Below are 18,339 nucleotides of genomic sequence, written 5' to 3'. Positions count from 1 at the left end.
CCTTCTGTGCAGCCCAGTTCCTAACAGGCCACAGACTGCTACTGGTCTGTGGTCTGGGGGATGGGGACCTCTGGTCTATTGGATAACACTGGCTTGGAGGGTACTGATCAGCCAAAGAAGCGCTGAGATGATTTGTCCTCCATTAATAAGAATGATGGACTTTTTTTTTTTTTTTTTTTTGAGACAGAGTTTCACTCTTGTTGCCCATGCTGGAGTGCAGTGGCACCATCTCGGCTCACTGCAACCTCTGTCTCCCAGGTTCAAGAGATTCTTACACCTCAGCCTCCCACGTAGCTGGAATTACAGGTGCCTGCCACCATGCCTGGCTAATTTTTGTGTTTTTAGTAGAGTTGGGGTTTTGCCATGTTGACAAGGCTGGTCTTGAATTCCTGACCTCAACTGATCCACCTGCCTCAGTCTCCCAAAATGCTGGGATTACAGGCGTGAGACACCGTGCCTGGCCACATGGACTTTTTTTGAGCATTTATTTCCAAGCACCTTCCCTGCATTTTTTGTTAATCCTCCCAGTGACTCTTTGAAGCAGAGACTATGACAATCTTCATTTCACAGATGGAGCAACTCAGGCACAGAGAGCAAGTCAATGGCCACGGTCGCCCAGCTAAGGAAGGATGGAGCCGGCTGAGATCCTGTTCTGGGGATCTAACTCTGCAGCCTGCACTCTGGGCTGCTGTATTCTCCCATGTTGCTATCTGACGAGCACAGTATGGGCTCAGAGTAGAGAGAGGAGGCACCAGCTAATAAGGAGAGGTCTGGGGTGAAGGCTGGTGCCTTGGGGAAGAAGAGAGAGGTCCCATTCTAAAGGGATGGCATTGGAAGTTCATAGTGATAAAGCAAGGCCAACAGATTTTGGGCCTGGGAGTTAAACACACAGCTCTGGTTTCTGCCTTTTCACAGCGGTGACGAATGGGCACTGAGAGCCTCTCAAGCTAAAGTTGTCATCACTGCTCTTCATAGTCTGAAGGTGCATGAAATGGTCAACTTTTTTCCAAAGGGCTTTTATGCCTAAGTCTGTGGTTAGTGTATAAACAGATATTTACTGAAGTCCTGCTGGGTGCAGACACTGTGGCCAGCCCTGAGGCTACAGTCGAGATAAAGCCAGTCTCTGTCCTCATGGAGACCTGTCAATTGATAAGAAAAGAGAAAGCTCACTGAGCATTGACCCTGTGCCTACTGCTTTTGATGCATCTCTCATTTAATCCTTCTGTCAAATCTGTGAAATAAACACATCACCATCATCCCTATTTCACATTTAGGGAAACATATGCTTAGAGAGGGTAAGTAACTTGGTCAAGGTCACACAGCTTCGAACTCTCATCCCAAGGTGCAGGAATGAGAGGCAGCAGCTTTGGAAACCAGGGTCTCTGGCAGTCCTTGTCTCTGGGCGGTGATGCAGAGAGAGAGAGAACACGATTGTCTCAGCACTGGGTCTTCTTCTGAGTCATCTTGAAGGAGTAATTCCAGAGCGTCTCAGTGTTAAACATCATGTTGTGAATGACTCCGTGAGCTGTGACCCAGTGACCTTGGGGTTAAAGGAGGGGAGGTACGGAGAAACTCTTCGAATGGATGTTACTGGGGTGTCAGTGTTCTTTGAGGGCACAGGCTATGTGTCACCAAATTGAAGGGGTGGCCTGCCCCTCCACCCCTGTGGGTATTTCTAGTCGGGTGGGATGAGAGACGGGGAAAAGAAATAAGACACAGAGTCAAAGTATAGAGAAACAACAGTGGTTCCAGGGGACAGGCACTCAGCACACAAAGGACGTGCACTGGCACCGGCCTCTGAGTTCCCTCAGTTTTTATTGATTATGATTTTCATTATTTCAGCAAAAAGCAATGTAGTAGGAGAGCAGGGTGATAATAAGGAGAAGATCAACAAGAAATATGTGAGCAAAAGAATCTATATCATAATTAAATTCAAGGGAACGTACTATGCCTGGACGTGCATGTAGGCCAGATTTATGCTTCTCTCCACCCAAACAACTCAGTGGAGTAAAGAATAACATGGCAGCATTGCTGCAAACATGTCTCACCTCCCGCCACAGGGCAGCTTTTCTCCTATCTCAGAGTTGAACAAATGTACAATCGGGCTTTACAGCGAGACATTCAGTTCCCAGGGGCAAGCAGGAGACAGTGGCCTTCCTCCATCTCAACTGCAAGAGGCTTTCCTCTTTTACTAATCCACCTCAGCACAGACCCTTTGCGGGTATCGGGCTGGGGGACAGTCAGGTCTTTCTCATCCCATGAGGCCATATTTCAGACTATCACATGGGGAGAAACCTTGGACAATACCCTGCTCTCAAGGGCAGAGGTCCCTGTGGCTTTCCACAGTACATTGTGCCCTTGGTTTGTTGAGACTAGAGAATGGCGATGACTTTTACCAAGTATACTGCTTGTAAACATTTGGTTAACAAGGCACTTCCTGCACAGCCCTAGATCCCTTAAACCTTGATTTTATACAACACATGTTTTTGTGAGCTTCAAGTTGGGTCAAAGTGGCTGGGGCAAGGCTACAAATTAACAATATCTAAGCAAAGCAATTGTTTAAAGTACAGGTCTTTTTCAAAATGGAGACTCTTATGTCTTCCCTTTCTACACAGACACTGTGACAGTCTGATGTCTCTTTCTTTTCCCTGCATTTCCCCCTTTTCTTTTTGACAAAACTGCCATCGTCATCATGGCCCATTCTCGCTGGTCGCTGTCTCTCCGGAGCTGCTGGATATACCTCTGTAGACTAACAATAGAGAGGACAGACATACAAGAATTAATACAAAATTTGCAATAGTGGAATTTCCAATGGTTTTAACCCAAGTGATAGGGTTAAGATTTGTGAGGCTATCAACAGCTTTTACCATTGCCTCAGTTTCTGGCACCAGATTTAACTGGGCTTTTGATGTTTCAAAAATTTGTTCTTTCAATTTAGAAATATCTAAGGTAAGATTATCTTCTCTTCCTTGTAGATGGCGTCTAACCATGTCCCAGTGATGTTCAGATTCATTATAGGCTCGAGGTCTAATACAAAAATCTGACGTATTCCAGTCACACTGTAACTGAAAAAGATATTCTAAGCTCATGAGCCTATCTCTCATCCAAATAACAGTTTGTCTAAGATCATTAATTTGATTTGCCAATTTTTGATCTATTTGAGTGTGAGAATTCCACAATTTTGAGGAATTCTTTTGCCAATTATTCACATATTCTGCAGTTTGAACAGAGGAGTGTAAAGCAATTCCAGCAGTTGCAGCAGTAGCTGTGACTGCAATAAGACCCATAATCACTGCAATCAGAGTAAAAATGAATCTTTTAGATCTAGTTAGAACTCCTTTTACTACTTCTGTTAAGATATGTACGGATGGAGAAGCCTCCCACGGTCGATCCATGGACAAAGGGATCCACACGCCTTCTCTTGCCCTTACTAACAGAATACCATGCTGTCAATCAAAAGTTGAATCAATGCAAGTAAACAATCTACAATTTTCACAGGTTATAGTTTGGGAATCTGGTTTAATAGCTATGTTTCCTACAACTAGCATATAAGGGGGTTTTACACAACTTTGCAAAGGAATTGTCAGATTGGAATTTAGGTTAATAGTATAATATGGCTTATGATTTCTTGTTCCCATAACTTGATTTCCAGACCAAATTCTAATGTGGTACGAGGCCACAGTGAGCTTCCATAATTCTGGGTGTTCAGGACCAACAACAGGACTAACTAACTTTGGTCGAGGTGATGGAATCCCCTTTTCACCCCATTTCCATGGATAGGGTGATTCTAGCCTTCTATAAACCTGGTCTAGCCTTTTAGTTAAATCACCATCGTAGGCCAGATTAGTGGGCCAGACAGATGGAGCCTGTGAACATGAGTGGGTCTGGCCCATACAGTCATAATATAATTGCCCTCGAGGTGCCCAGTCTATAATAATTCTGAATTTATTGTTTTGTATTACCACTGCAGTATCAGCCACACATTCTTCCCAAACTAAGACTTCTGAGTCTTTTGATTCTTCTGGAATTTCCTTCTGGCATGGTTTCCATTTAGGCCTAAATTTTAATGATCTTTGATAGGAAGAATTCTGTAAATTATTCATTTGTGACCCGAGTGACATTCCACTTATCATATGATAAGTAAATTTACTGGTGGCAGTGACAGTAGGTTCTTCTACCAACCAATTTAGGATTGTAGGCATTAAGCATCCTGGTGCTTTTCCCAGGCAAATAGAAGGATAATGATACCCAATGGAAATGTTTATCATCATTCCTTCTTCTTCAGGTTGGGCAGGGCCACGGTCATCTGTGGGGCCTGGTACCCATGCACTGTTATTAACATATACTTCAATAGGATTATCTATCCAAGTGACTGCCCGAATTAAGGGTGGGAAAGGCATATAGGCCCAGTAAGTATAGTTAGCTGTAGCAGCTCCTGCAGACATAGGGAGACTTACCACCGTTGATACAATCATTAAAGCTGCAAGCAGCTTATTCTCTGGAGTTTGTGTTACCCTTGTGTTTTCCAGGCTTTTTCAGCTAACTGTGTCAGTTTCTTTAGCTGGGCCCAGGTTGGCGGCCCCACTTTCTTGGTGGATGGCAACTTCATCTGTTCTTCTGATATCACCATTTTGTTCACCCTGCGAGTCAATGATGTTCGATTGCGGGTTCTCTGTCTCTGCGGAGGTGCCTTCCCTTGCATCTCTGATGGGTTCATTGTAGAACTTCAAATGTCTAGTGGGTACTCAAACAGGAAGCTGATTTTCTCCTGGTGAAACACAAGCAAAACCTCTCCCCCATGTCATCACCTTACCTATTTCCCAAGTTTTGTTTTTGTTGTCTTTCCACCAAATCACTTTTCCCTCATGTGGGCTGTTGTTTTTACCAGTAAAATGTTATTCTGCAGAAGTAGTGGTCTGATTTCTATATATATTTAAAACATTTAAAGTATATCGTGCTAGATTAAGTTGCATCTGGGGAGTGTTATACTCCTTACTGTCTTTTTCCTTTTTTTGTTTAACCATTTGAGCTTTGAGTGTTCTATTAGTTCTTTCAATTATGGCCTGTCCTTGGGAATTATAAAGCATTCCTGTTGTATGTGTAATTTTCCACTGATTTAAGAATTTTTGAAATGCTTTACTACAGTATCCTGGCCTATTATGTGTTTTAATTTTTTCTGGAACTCCCATGACTGCAAAACAAGATAATAAATGTCTTTTAACATGGGAAGTACCTTCTCCTGTCTGGCAGGTTGCCCATATGAAATGTGAATAAGTATCAACTGTCACATGGACAAATGACAGTTTTCCAAATGAAGGTACATGTGTGACATCCATTTGCCATAATGCGTCAGGACATAAACCTCTAGGATTAACTCCTGCCTCTTGAGTGGGCTGGTGTAAGACTTGACACTGAGCATAATGTTGTACAATATTTTTTGCCTGTTTCCATGTGATATCAAATTTGTTTTTTAATCCTGTTGCATTTACATGAGTCAGGGCCTGAAGTTCTTGTGCTTCCATGAAGGCAGATGATACTAGCAAGTCAGCTTGTTCATTTGCCTTAGTTAAAGTCCCTGGTACATTAGTATGTGCTCGAATATGAGTAATATAAAATGGGAAACTTCTTTTTCTTACAGTTTGTTGTAACAATTTAAACGGCTGATTTAACTGATCATCCACACTATATTTGATTAGGGCTGTCTCAACATCCTTTGTAGCCTGTACTACATATGCAGAATCTGAAACAATGTTAATAGGCTGATTAAAATCTTGTAACACTGAAATGACAGCAACCAATTCTGCTCTTTGAGCTGAATGATATTGAGTTTCAGTGACTCGTTCTTTTGGCCCAGTGTAAGCTGCTTTTCCATTGCTGGAACCATCAGTAAACACCGTCAGAGAATTTCCTGGAGGTTTTTTGTCTGGTAATTTTAGGTAAAATCCAAGTAGTCAATTTCAAAAACTGGAAGATTTTTGCTTTTGGGTAATGATTGTCAATAATTCCCACAAAATCAGCAATACTAATCTTCCATGCACCAGAATTGATAAAGGCTTGTCTAACCTGTTCCTTATTTAAAGGAACAATGATTTTATCTGGGTCATTTCCACACAATTTTACTATTCGTAGTCTTGCCTGACCAATTAATGTACCCATTTGATCTAAGTACAATGTAAAAGTCTTAACTGTACTGTGAGGAAGGAATGACAACTCCACTAGATCTGTATTTTGAACAATAATGCCTGTTGGAGAATGTGCAGTAGCAAAAATTAAAAGTTGGAGTGGGGCTAAGTGATCTATTTACTTGTGCTGACTGAATTTTTTCTTCAACTAATTCAATTCCTTTAGTTGCCCCTGGAGTTAATGTTCTTTTACTATTTAAGTCTGGATCCCCTCTCAAGATAGAGAACAAAGTTGACATGGCATAAGTACGGATGCCTAGAGTTGGCCAAATCCAATTAATATCTCCTAGCAATTTTTGAAAGTCATTTAATGTTCTTAATGTGTCTTTTCTTACTTCTACTTTTTGTGGTTTAATTTTTCTCTCCTCTACCTGCATTCCCAAATAATGAAAAGGAGTGGAGGTCTGAATCTTATCAGATGCTATTGTCAGGCCTGCGTTTGCAACCTCTGTCTGCAGAAATGTGTAACAGTCAATTAATTTGTCTCTTATTTCTGCAGCACACAAAATATCATCAACATAATGAATGATATAACAGTCTGAAAACTTGTCTCTAACTGGTTGAAGAACTTGAGCTACAAAAGTCTGACAAATAGTTGGACTATTAAGCATTCCCTGAGGCAACACTTTCCAATGAAATCTGGTGGCTGGTTCTTTATTATTTATGGCTGGTATAGTAAAAGCAAATTTTTCAAAATCCTGTTTTGCCAGAGGAATGGTAAAAAAGCAATCCTTCAGATCAATTATTATTAAAGGCCAATATTTGGGGATCATGGCTGGAGAGGGCAGCCCAAGTTGGAGAGGCCCCATGGGTTGAATTACTGCATTAGCGGCTCTTAAATCAGTTAGCATGTGTCATCTGCCTGATTTTTTCTGTATTACAAACACAGGAGAATTCCAAGGCGAAAATGAAGGCTCAATATGTCCCTTTTCCAATTGTTCTTTTGCCAATAAGTGTAAGGCTTCCAGCTTTTGTTTTGGTAGTGGCCACTGATTTACCCTTATAGGCTTTTCTGTTTTCCAAGTTGATGGAATGGGTTTTGGAGGCTCTACAGTGGCCACCCTTAAAAAGGATACCCTAGTCCTTTTCTTTCTGGATTTCCCTTAGCCTCAATTGGAACTTTAATGCCTTCTCCATTTTTCCCTAGTCCTTTGCCAGGGAGATATTCCATTTTAGTCGTGATTTTTTGACTCGTGGGGCTGTATAGAGAGACTGGAATAGTAATCTCTGCATGCCACTGTTCTAATAAGTCTTGGCCCCATAAATTAATTGGAATAGAAGTAATCATAGGCTGAACTGTACTCTCTTGATTATCAGGTCCTAGACGATGTAAAATCCTGGCACTTTGATACACTTCTGAGGCAGTGCCCACACCAACAAGTCCTGTAACAGGCTTTTGTTTAGGCCGATTTTTTGGCCATTGATTTAAGGCAATGAGAGAAACATCAGCCCCAGTATCCACTAATCCTTCAAACTGTTTTCCCTGAATAGTAACTGTACACACAGGTCTATTCTCTGAGAGCTGACTAGCCCAATAAACAGCTTTTCCAGCAGGGTTGGTACTTCCAAACCCTCCTGTTCTTTCTGTTTTGCTATCCCCAATTTTAATATAAGGCAAGAGCAGTAATTGAGCAATTCTATCACCTGGATTGGCACTCCAAGGAACAGTAGAGCTGATCACTAACTGAATTTCCCCTTTATAATCTGAGTCAATTACCCCAGTATAAATTTGAACTCCTTTCAAATTTAGACTAGATCTTCCTAAAATAAGGCCTACCATCCCTTCTGGCAGCGGGCCATATACCCCTGTAGGAATCTTTTGCGGGGGCTCTCCAGGGAGTAAAGAAATCATTTGAGTAGAGCATAAATCTACTGCAGCGCTGCCTGCTGTGGCAGGGGATAATTGTTGTATTGTTGTAATTGGCTGATTTCCTGAAATGGTGGTATTTACTGTGGGGGTTGTTGTCCCTGAAAACCCTGAGAACAAATGGCTGAATCGGGAATGCCCCACTTTGTTGTGGGGCCTGGGACTGGCCCCTCTTCCCATTTCCCGACAATGGCTGTCCAATTTTATCAAATTTAGAAAGACATTCCTTAGCCCAATATTTTCCTTTTCCACATCTTGGACACAGACCAGGTGGCTCTTTTTTTTTTTTTTGCTCTGTTTATTTAAGCCTGGGCAATTCTTTTTTAGATGTCAGATTTGACCACAATTATAACATTTTCCCCCAAATGTTTTAACTTGTCCTCCTAAAGCAACCCCTGTAATTGCTTGAGCCAATAACATTGCCTTACGCATAGCTCCTCCAATCCCATCACAAGCCTTCACATATTCTGTAATTACATCAACTCCTGCTGAAACCTTTCCTCTTAATGGCTTTATGGCCGATTGACATTCTGGATTTGCATTTTGATAAGCTATTATTTCTACAATAACTTTTCGGGCGTTATTATCTGCAATGGATTTTTGAGCTGCATCTTGCAACCTTGCCACAAAGTCTGGATATGGATATTTAGAGCCTTGTCTGATTGAACTAAAAGCAGAGCAGGAGGTTCCTGGGTCCTGAATCTTTTCCCAGGCCCTGAGGCAATTAGCCCTTAGTTGTTCAGTAGCCTCATTTTGCATTACTGATTGTTGGTTAATAGTGCCCCAATTTGGACCTGTTCCTAGTAATTGGTCTGCATCTATATAAGCAACAGGATTAGTAGCCTGATTTTTTCATACCTGTTCATGTACCCCATCAATCCACCAGGGTTTAAACTGTAGATACTGAGAGGGTGAAAGGGAAGATTTAGCCAAAATTTCCCAATTATAAGGAATAAGTCTATTTCCATGAGCAATGGAATCTAATAATGTTCTCATATAAGGAGAGTTAGGTCCATATTGTTTAACTCCTTCCTTCATATCTTTTAACATTTTTGTGGTGAAGGATTCATATCTGGTCTCAGTTCAGACAGACGCTCCTGCTTGACTCCCTTTCCTGGCCGGCATCGGTTGTAACATTCCCGGATATTGCCATGCCTCAAGATCTCCCTGTTTTCTGGCTGTAGCAATGGTCTCATGCAGTGCACTTTCTTGTCCACTAGGTGGTACTGTAAGATCAAACGCCATCGCCGTGGGTTCTTGATATAGTGCCTTGCTATTTGGCACAGGATGCACCTCCTGAGATCCATACAGAACCTCTGGATACTGAAATTCGGCTGGCGGCTGGTGTTGATAAACTACCGATGGTTGGGTTTATTTTCTACTGGCTGGTATTGCGGATACTGTGCCTCGACTGGCATTTGAGATTGTGACATCACAGGCATCTGAACCGCGGGAGAAGGGGTTGGTGGCCATCTTGGTCTAAACTCTGATGGCCCAAATAATTCTGGACCTCCTTCCCCCAATTTTGATGATTCAGGATACATTACCTCCTGTAATTGATTATAGTCAACATTTTGCATTGACCGAACCATTACAGGCTCTACTGCATTTTTACAATGTGTACTTTCCATTCCTTTCTTAAAGTCTGTTCCTGCCTCTTCTTCACAATCTATTACACAGCTTTCAGGGGCATCAAAGACTGAAACGCCATCTTCTTCTATTTGAAATTGTTCTAAAGTTGCTTTAATAATGGCCCAATCATTCCATGCTGTAAGTGGGATGATCTTACCTTCCCTAGTTGCTTGTTTTAGTTCTTTGCCAATTTTTTCCCCATCTTTTAAATCTAAAATTCCCTGTTCTGGAAACCATGGGCAGAATTGTTCTATTGCTTGAAATAGCATAACTAGATTTTCTGTAGAAGCTTTAACTCCCCCTCTTCTTAAGAGAATTTTAATGAAGCTGAGATAAGAAGCATATTTACTTTCAGTTTGCCCCATTGTTACCCTGGATTCCTCCGAGCGCACAAGCTTACCGCAAGACTGACTGTGGACGTACTCGGGAATCTCTCGTCGGCTGTCCTCAATGCTCACGTTCTTAGGGTACCTTCACCCTAGAGAAGGGCCCCACGCTGGGCACCAGATGAAGGGATGGCCTGCCCCTCCATACCTGTGGGTATTTCAAGTCGGGTGGGATGAGAGACGGGGAAAATAAATAAGACACAAAGTATAGAGAAACAACAGTGGGCCCAGGGGATCGGCACTCAGCACACCAAGGACCTGCACAGGCACCGGCCTCTGAGTTCCCTCAGTTTTTATTGATTATGATTTTCATTATTTCAGCAAAAAGAAATGTAGTAGGAGAGCAGGGTGATAATAAGGAGAAAGTGAACAAAAAACATGTGAGCAAAAGAATCTATATCATAATTAAGTTCAAGGGAAGGTACTATGCCTGGATGTGCACGTAGGCCAGATTTATGTGTCTCTCCACCCAAACGTCTCAGTGGAGTAAAGAATAACAAGGCAGCATTACTGCAAACATGTCTCGCTTCCTGCCACAGGGCAGCTTTTCTCCTATCTCAGAGTTGAACCAACATACAATCGGGTTTTACACCGAGACATTCAGTTCCCAGGGGCAAGCAGGAGACAGTGGCCTTCCTCCATCTCAACTGCAAGAGGCTTTCCTCTTTTACTAATCCACCTCAGCACAGACCCTTTACGGGTATCGGGCTGGGGGACAGTCAGGTCTTTCTCATCCCATGAGGCCATATTTCAGACTATCACATGGGGAGAAACCTTGGACAATACCTTGCTCTCAAGGGCAGAGGTCGCTGCGGCTTTCCACAGTGTATTATGCCCCTGGTTTGTTGAGACTAGAGAATGGCGATGACTTTTACCAAGTATACTGCTTGTAAACATTTTGTTAACAAGGCACGTCCTGCACAGCCCTAGATCCCTTAAACTTTGATTTCATACAACACATATTTTTGTGAGCTCCAGGTTGGGTCAAAGTGGGTGGGGCAAAGCAACAAATTAACAACATCTAAGCAAAGCAATTATTTAAAGTACAGGTCCTTTTCAAAATGGAGTCTCTTATGTCTTCCCTTTCTACATAGACACAGTGACAGTCTGATCTCTCTTTTCCCTACACAACTAAAGAACCCAGTAACTTTTCTCATTGCTCAGGAGATTGAAGGGGTAGGAAGAAAAGATGTTAGGTTATAAACATGTTTCAGTTTTGTTACCACTTGAACCAATTTATGTTTTGAAGAGGAAAGAGTCTTGCCTACAAAGTCATCCCCTGGGTTTTCCTTCTGCTTATGGAATCCACGGAATGGGCAAAGAGAAAAAGAAAACTAAGGAATCAGCCAGATGCAGTGGCTCATGCTTGTAATCTTGGCACTTTGGGAGGCTGAGGCAGGTGGTCTTCTTGAGTCCAGGAGTTCAAGACCAGCCTGGCCCACATAGTGAGACCCCGTTACTACAAAAAATACAAAAAGTTGCTGAGCATGGTGGCATGCACCTGTAGTCCCAGTTACTTGGGAGGCTGAGGTGGGAGAACTACTTCAGCCCAGGAGGTTGAGGCTGCAGTGAGCCATGATTGTGCCACTATACTCCAGCCTTGGTGACAGAGTGAGTCCCTGTCTCAAAAGAAAACAAAAAAGATAAGAAAAAGAAAACTAGGGAATCTGGACAGAATAAGTTTATATATATAATAAAGAACTGAGATAGAACTGGGTTGACTGAATAATTATTTGAATTGCTTTTGAGTGAATTTTTCCTATTGGAGTCTACCTTTGTTTGTGTGTGTATGTGTGTGTGTGTGTGTGTGTGTGTGTGTGTGCTTTTTTGTTTTTTGTTTTTGTTTTTTTGGTTTAGTTTTGTCTTTGTGTTTTTTTGAGACTGGGCCTTGCTCTGTTGCCCAGGCTGCTGGAGTGCAGTGGCACGATCTCAGCTTACTGCAACCTCTGACTCCTGGGTTCAAGCAATTCTTCTGCCTCGGCCTCCCCAGAAGCTGGGACTACTGGGCATGTACCACCAAGCCCAGCTAATTTTTGTATTTTTAGTAGAGATGGGGTTTCACCGTGTTGGCCAGGCCTGGTCTTGAACTCCTGGGCTCAAGTGATCCGCCTGCCTCAGCATCCCAAAGTGCTGGGATTACAGGTGTGAGCCCCTGCACCCAGCTAGAGTCTACCTTTCTTTGAATTCATTGCAGTGCAAAGACTAGGACATGTGGATCTCCAGGTGTATATGGGTTATGTAGAGATGCTAGGGGCTGATTAAGGAAGGAAAGATATGAGAAGCCTGCAGAGCATGCTTTCCCAGACTGTATGGGCCCTGGGAAAGGAGAAGTGGACAGAAAGGGAACACTAGGTGCCCTGGAAGAGAAGATTCATCCAAGTCATCAGGGAAGTTACTAAAGCAAGGGAAAAAATGCAGAGACGGGGACAAACACGCTTCTCCCAAGTCCTTTCTGTCCGCTCAGTCACCTCTATGCTTATTTTTCTTCTTTCCTGTAAGTAGTGTCATGCGTTTTCTTCCCATTCCTAGTCACTCCTAGTCAACTAACTCCTCTCTTTACCATCTTTTCATCAGAACTTGAATCCTCCTCTCCTTTATGTATTAGTGATCATGTTTCTCCATAATACTGCTAGAAACAAGAATTGAAACCTGGAAAACCTGCATTTGAGAACCAGATCTGCCTCTGCTAGCTATTTGAGAAGTGATTTTGTTCCATTCTTTTTGTTGTTGTCGAAACAGGGTGTCATTCTGTCGCCCAGGCTGGAGTGCAGTGGTTCAATCTTGGCTCACTGCAGCCTCAACCTCCTGGGCTCAAGCAATCCTTCCACATCAGCCTCCTGAGTAGCTGAGACTACAGGTGTGTGCCACCACAGCTGGCTAATTTTTAATGGTTTTTTTTTGTTTACTTTTTTTTTTTGTGGAGATGGGGTCTTCAGTGCCCCATTGCTCAAACCTCTAGGGGAGCATGCAGACAGGCAGCGAGCCCCATGGCAGTGTCCAGGGGTGAATGTTTATAGTTGAAGCACCAGTGGGCGTGTGTTACAGAGTGCTCTTTTAGTTTAGCCATCTGTAGGTAGCTTGTGTTAGTCGGCTCAATTAGAGCTCCGCCTTATTGCAAGGACAGAGGACTCTCTTTGTCCTGGGGTTCTTGCCTTGGTGTACCGGAAGTGGTGCGATCTCAGCTCACTGCAAGCTCCACCTCCAGGGTTCATGCCATTCTCCTGCCTCAGCCTCCCGAGTAGCTGGGACTACAGGTGCCCACCACCACGCCCGGCTAATTTTTTTTTATATTTTTAGTAGAGATGGGGTTTCACTGTGTTAGCCAGGATTGTTTGGATCTCCTGACCTCGTGATCTGCCCGCCTTGGCCTCCCAAAGTGCTGGGATTACAGGCATGAGAGTGCAAGGTTTTATTGAGTGGAAGTATCTCTTAGCAGATGGGGGAGCCAGAAGGGAGGTGGTTTACCCCTGGAGTCGGGCGAGTGGCCTGACTCTTCTCTGACTGTCCCAGCCAAACTGTGCGTTGTTCTGCCAGTCAGTGGCCTGCGGTGTGCCGGTGCCCATTGGTGCCTTCGTCTTGATGTCCAGCGCCCTTGTGTTCCTCTGCTGATGTGCTCCTCTCGAAGTCCAGCTGCCTGTGTGTCTGCCTGCTAGGGTCTCAGTGTTTTTATAGGCAGAGAATGGGGGTGTGGCAGCCAGGGTGGTCTTGGGAAATGCAACATTTGGGCAGGAAAACAAAAATGCCTGTCCTCACCTAGGTCCGTGGGCACAGGCCCTGGGGTGGAGCCCTAGCCAGGGACCACACCCTCCTCTACCCAGCACTTCCCTTCCTCACTTCCATATCATTTAAATGGACCACATTCTTCCCTTCCGAGCACTTCCCTTCTGTATCACAAAGTGCTGGGATTATAGGCATGAGCCACTGGTCCCAGCCAATTCCGTTCTTTTAATGCAAACTAGAAAATAGGTGTTCAGAAAGGCCTGCCCTATCCACCTCAAGGAGTTGCTATGAAGATCAAATTAGATCATGTTCAACAGAAGTTTAGAAAGGATTCCTAAAGCACTGTGCAATGGGAATGTATTTTTAAACTCCACTGAGTGGACTTAAAACTATGTTTTTTTTCTTTCTTTCTTTTTTTTTGTTTGAGACAGAGTTTCACTCTTGTTTCCTAGGCTGAAGTGCAACGATGCCATCTTGGCTTACTGCAACCTCTGCCTCCCAGGTTCAAGTGGTTCTCTGCCTCAGCCACTGGAGTAGCTGGGATTACAGACACTCGCCACCATGCCTGGCTAATTTCTTTCTTTCTTTTGTTTTTGTCTTTTTAGTAGAGATGTGGTTTCACAGTGTTGGCCAGGCTGGTCTCGAACCCCTGACCTTAGGCGATCCACCCACCTTGGCCTCCCAGAGTGCTGGGATTAAGGCTTGAGCCACCGTACCCCACCTGTGTTTCCTTTTTAAGCAAGAAAACAAATGTCTCTCCCCAGCGCTCACTAAACAAATCCCTCTGTTTTTCTTTCCATAGGATTCTTATCCTTCTTGCCCCACTGCAAACAATCTATTTTCTTTTGGCCCTTCCGTCCATCTGTGAAAGTGTCAGGCTTTCTAGCTAACCTTTAATCAAATATTTTTGATGACCACCGTCAAGACAGTACTTATTATTTTTTTTTGAGACGGAGTTTCGCTCTTGTTGCCCAGGCTGGAGTGCAATGGCGCAATCTCGGCTCACTGCAACTTCTGCCTCCAGGGTCCAAGTGATTCTCTTGCCTCAGCCTCCCAGGTAGCTGGGATTACAGGTGCACAACACCACGCCCATCTAATTTTTGCATTTTTAGTAGAGATGGGGTTTCTCCATGTTGGTCAGGCTGGTCTCTAACTCCTGACCTCAGGTGATCTACCCACGTCAGCTTCCTAAAGTGCTGGGATTACAGGGGTGAGCCACCCTGACTGACCAAGACAGTGCTTATTAATGCCTGAGATGCATTCAGGAGCACATGACCTGGCTGTGACTGTTCTAACAAAGTTCCCCAAATCGGTGGCTCAAGACAACGGAAAGTCATTCTCTCCAGTTCCAGAAGCTTGATGTCTGAAACGGGCAGGGCTGTGCTCCCTCTGAAGTTTCTAGGGATGAATCCTTCCTTGCCTCTTCTGGCTTCTGGTGGTTGCTGGCAATCCTTGGCTTGTGGCCATATCATTCCATTCTCTTCCTTCATTCTCATGTGGCCTTCTCCCCTGTGTGTCTCTGTCTCTTCTTATCTTTCCATGAGGATGCCATTGTTACTCGATTTAAGGTCCACGCTATTCCAATATGACCTCTTTGTAATTAGATCTGCAGTGACCCTATTTTCTTTTCTTTTTTTTTTTTTTGAGATGGAGTCTTGCTCTGTTGCCCAGGCTGGAGTTCAGTGACACAATCTCAGCTCGCTGCAACTCTGCCTCCTGGGTTCAAGTGATTCTTCAGTCTCGGCCTCCAAAGTAGCTGGGATTACAGGTGCATGCCGCCATGCCTAGCTAATTTTTGTGTTTTTAGTAGAGACAGGGTTTTGCCATGCTAGCCAGGCTGGTCTTGAACTCCTGACCTCAAGTAATCCTCCTGCCTCACCCTCCCAAAGTGTGAAGACTACAAGCATAAGCCACCATGCCCTGCCCCTATTTTCTAATAAGGCCACATTCTGGGATTCCTGGTGAATGTGAATTTTTGGAGGACAGTATTCAGTCTGGCAAAAGGCAGAACATCCTCATTTTCTTCCCTATCTCAGAAATAAAGAAGTTAACCTCGACCCCTCTGAGAGAGAGAGGCTTCCTGAGCTTCCAACTATCAATTATCCAAATATTAGTCACAGAAGAGCACTAAGGGTTGTGCACAGCACGTGGCCAGCCCGTTCTCAGAGTCTGTCAAGTTTAAGGTGAACGCTAATCCTGAATGAATTTTAAAATGTGTTTGGCATATCCTCGTCATTGTAAAATGTTCTCACATTGTGATGGCTGGGGCTTCCCTCTCAGGTGTAATCTGCAAAGTCAGACGTGACACAGCCTGGGTGAGGTGGGTCAAGCTGGGAACTGGGTTAGGAGGGAGGCTGGGGAATGATCTCCAAGGTCTCAGATCCCATACTGGCTTTAGCCTGATTCATCCAGAGGGATCTCATAAAAAATGCACATTCCGGGGCCCACCCCAGACCTAATGAATCAGAATTACCTGGGAAGGAGCCTGGGGAGCTCTGTTTTCAGAAGCAGACCAGCCGAATCCTACGGTCAGACAGGGCTAGGAAACCGAGCTCAGTCTAGGGCGGTAGTTCCCAAACTCATCTGTGCTTCAAAAAATACAGATGCTGATGTCCAGGCATGGTGGCTCATGCCTATAATCCCAGCAGTTTGGGAGGCTGAGGCGGGAGTATTGCTTGAGCCCAGGAGTTTGAGACGATCCTGGAGAACATAGGGAGATACTGCCTCTGTAAAAAATTTAAAAATTAGCCAGGCGTGGTGGTGCCTGCCTGTGATCCCAGCTACCGTGGAGGTTGAAGTGGCAGGGTTTCCTGAGCCTAGGAGTTGGAGGCTGTAGTGAGCTATGATTGTGCCACTGCAATCCAGCCTGGGTAACAGAGCGAGGCCCTGTCTCAAAAACAAAACAAAACAAAAAACGGATGCTCTGTCCCATTCCAGAGGTTAGGGTTCAATTGTTCTTGGGTGTGGCCTGGGTTTTGGAAGATTTTTAAAAAATGCCATGTGACCTTAAAGTGTAGATGAGTTTGGAAACCACACATCGAAGGCACACTTGAATGGGGGAGCAGTGAGGTGGCATGAGCTAGCCGGCCAGAACCCAGGGGTGGGGCAGTAGGAACCAGCATTGCAGAGGCCATGAAGGCTGGGAAGCATAGTGTCTGGGGCCCATAACAATGCTTGGACATAAATGCTTTAGACCTAAGACAATTGGCTCCTAAATGTGCAAACTGCAAGGCTGAAATGAATGCATGTTTAATGCTTTACAACACTGTCAAGCGGTCAGCTGCAACTCCGTTCTGAGGGCGTGATGCCTGAGATATGCCTGTAATGGGGGTTGATTTTAATGAATTTAATATGATGTGGAGTCGGGCCTTCAAGAGTAAAGATGTCAGTTCTAAGTTGGTTGCAGGGGTCTGGGCAAAGGTCTTAAAACCCCATGATGAGCAGATGGCCAATCCTGAACGCCCCAATTTTAAAACAGGGCTTTTTTTCCAAGAGACTTTTTGAAAATAGCTCCTATTTTGAGGGGAGGAACCCTGGCAGGAGAGAGCCAGAGTTAAGCCCAGCTGAGAGGGGGTTGGCAGGCAGGGGCCTGTCTGGTCCTCACTGAAGCTTGATACTCAGGGTGAGCTTCCTAAACCAATGCAGACTTGCTGGCCCACTGAGCCTCCCAGATGAGAACCTGCATTTCAACAATGTCCTCGGTGCAGCAAAGTTTGAGATATACTGGGCTAGAACACCCAGGGGAAACAAAGGTTCTCTGAAAACTAAGGAAAATAGGCAGGGTGTGGTGGCTCATGCCTGTAATCCTTGTATTTTGGGATGCCAAGGCGGGCGGATCACCTGAGATCAGGAGTTCGAGACCAGCCTTGATCAACATGGTGAAACACCATCTCTACAAAAAATACAAAAATTAGCTGGGTGCAGCCGGGCACAGTGGCTCATGCCTGTAATCCTTGATTACAGTAATGCCTCCTTTGGTAGGCTGAGGCGGGCAGATCATGAGGTTAGGAGATCGAGACCATCCTGGCTAACACGATGAAACCCTGCCTCTACTAAAAATACAAAAAAATTAACCGGGCGTGGTGGCAGGTGCCTGTAGTCCCAACTACTCGGGACGCTGAGGGAGAAGAATGGCATGAACCTGGGAGGTGGAGCTTGCAGTGAGCCGAGATTGCACCACTGCACTGCAGCCTGGGCAACAGAGCCAGACTCTGTCTCAAAAAAAAAAAAAAAAAAAAAATTATCTGGGTGAAGTGGCAGGTACCTGTAGTCCCAGCCACTTGGGGGGCTGAGGCAGGAGAATAGATTGATCCTGGGAGACGGAAGTTGCAGTGGCCCGAGATCGCACCACTGCACTCCAGTCTGGTGGCAGAGTGAGACTCCATCTAAAAAAATAAAAAATAAATAAATAAATAAATAAAAATAAATACTGGGCTAGAAGACCCAGGAGACCCGAAGATTCTCTCAAAACTAAAGAAAATAATCTAGGTCACAAATATATTCTCTTTCTCCTTCTCCCCATTGCCCCCCTCCACCAGGAATCTTTATAGAC

General features: G+C 44.3%; 1 pseudogene; it reads right to left on the bottom strand.

The window, feature by feature from the left end:
- Positions 1–3,499: 3,499 nt before the first annotated feature.
- Positions 3,500–10,072, bottom strand: LOC129143692 (endogenous retrovirus group K member 5 Env polyprotein-like; annotated as a pseudogene).
- Positions 10,073–18,339: the final 8,267 nt, after the last annotated feature.

Source organism: Pan troglodytes, chromosome 3, assembly GCF_028858775.2.
Source record: "Pan troglodytes isolate AG18354 chromosome 3, NHGRI_mPanTro3-v2.0_pri, whole genome shotgun sequence".
Taxonomy (NCBI): Eukaryota; Metazoa; Chordata; class Mammalia; order Primates; family Hominidae; genus Pan; species Pan troglodytes.
This window is presented reverse-complemented; position numbering and strand designations above follow the sequence as displayed.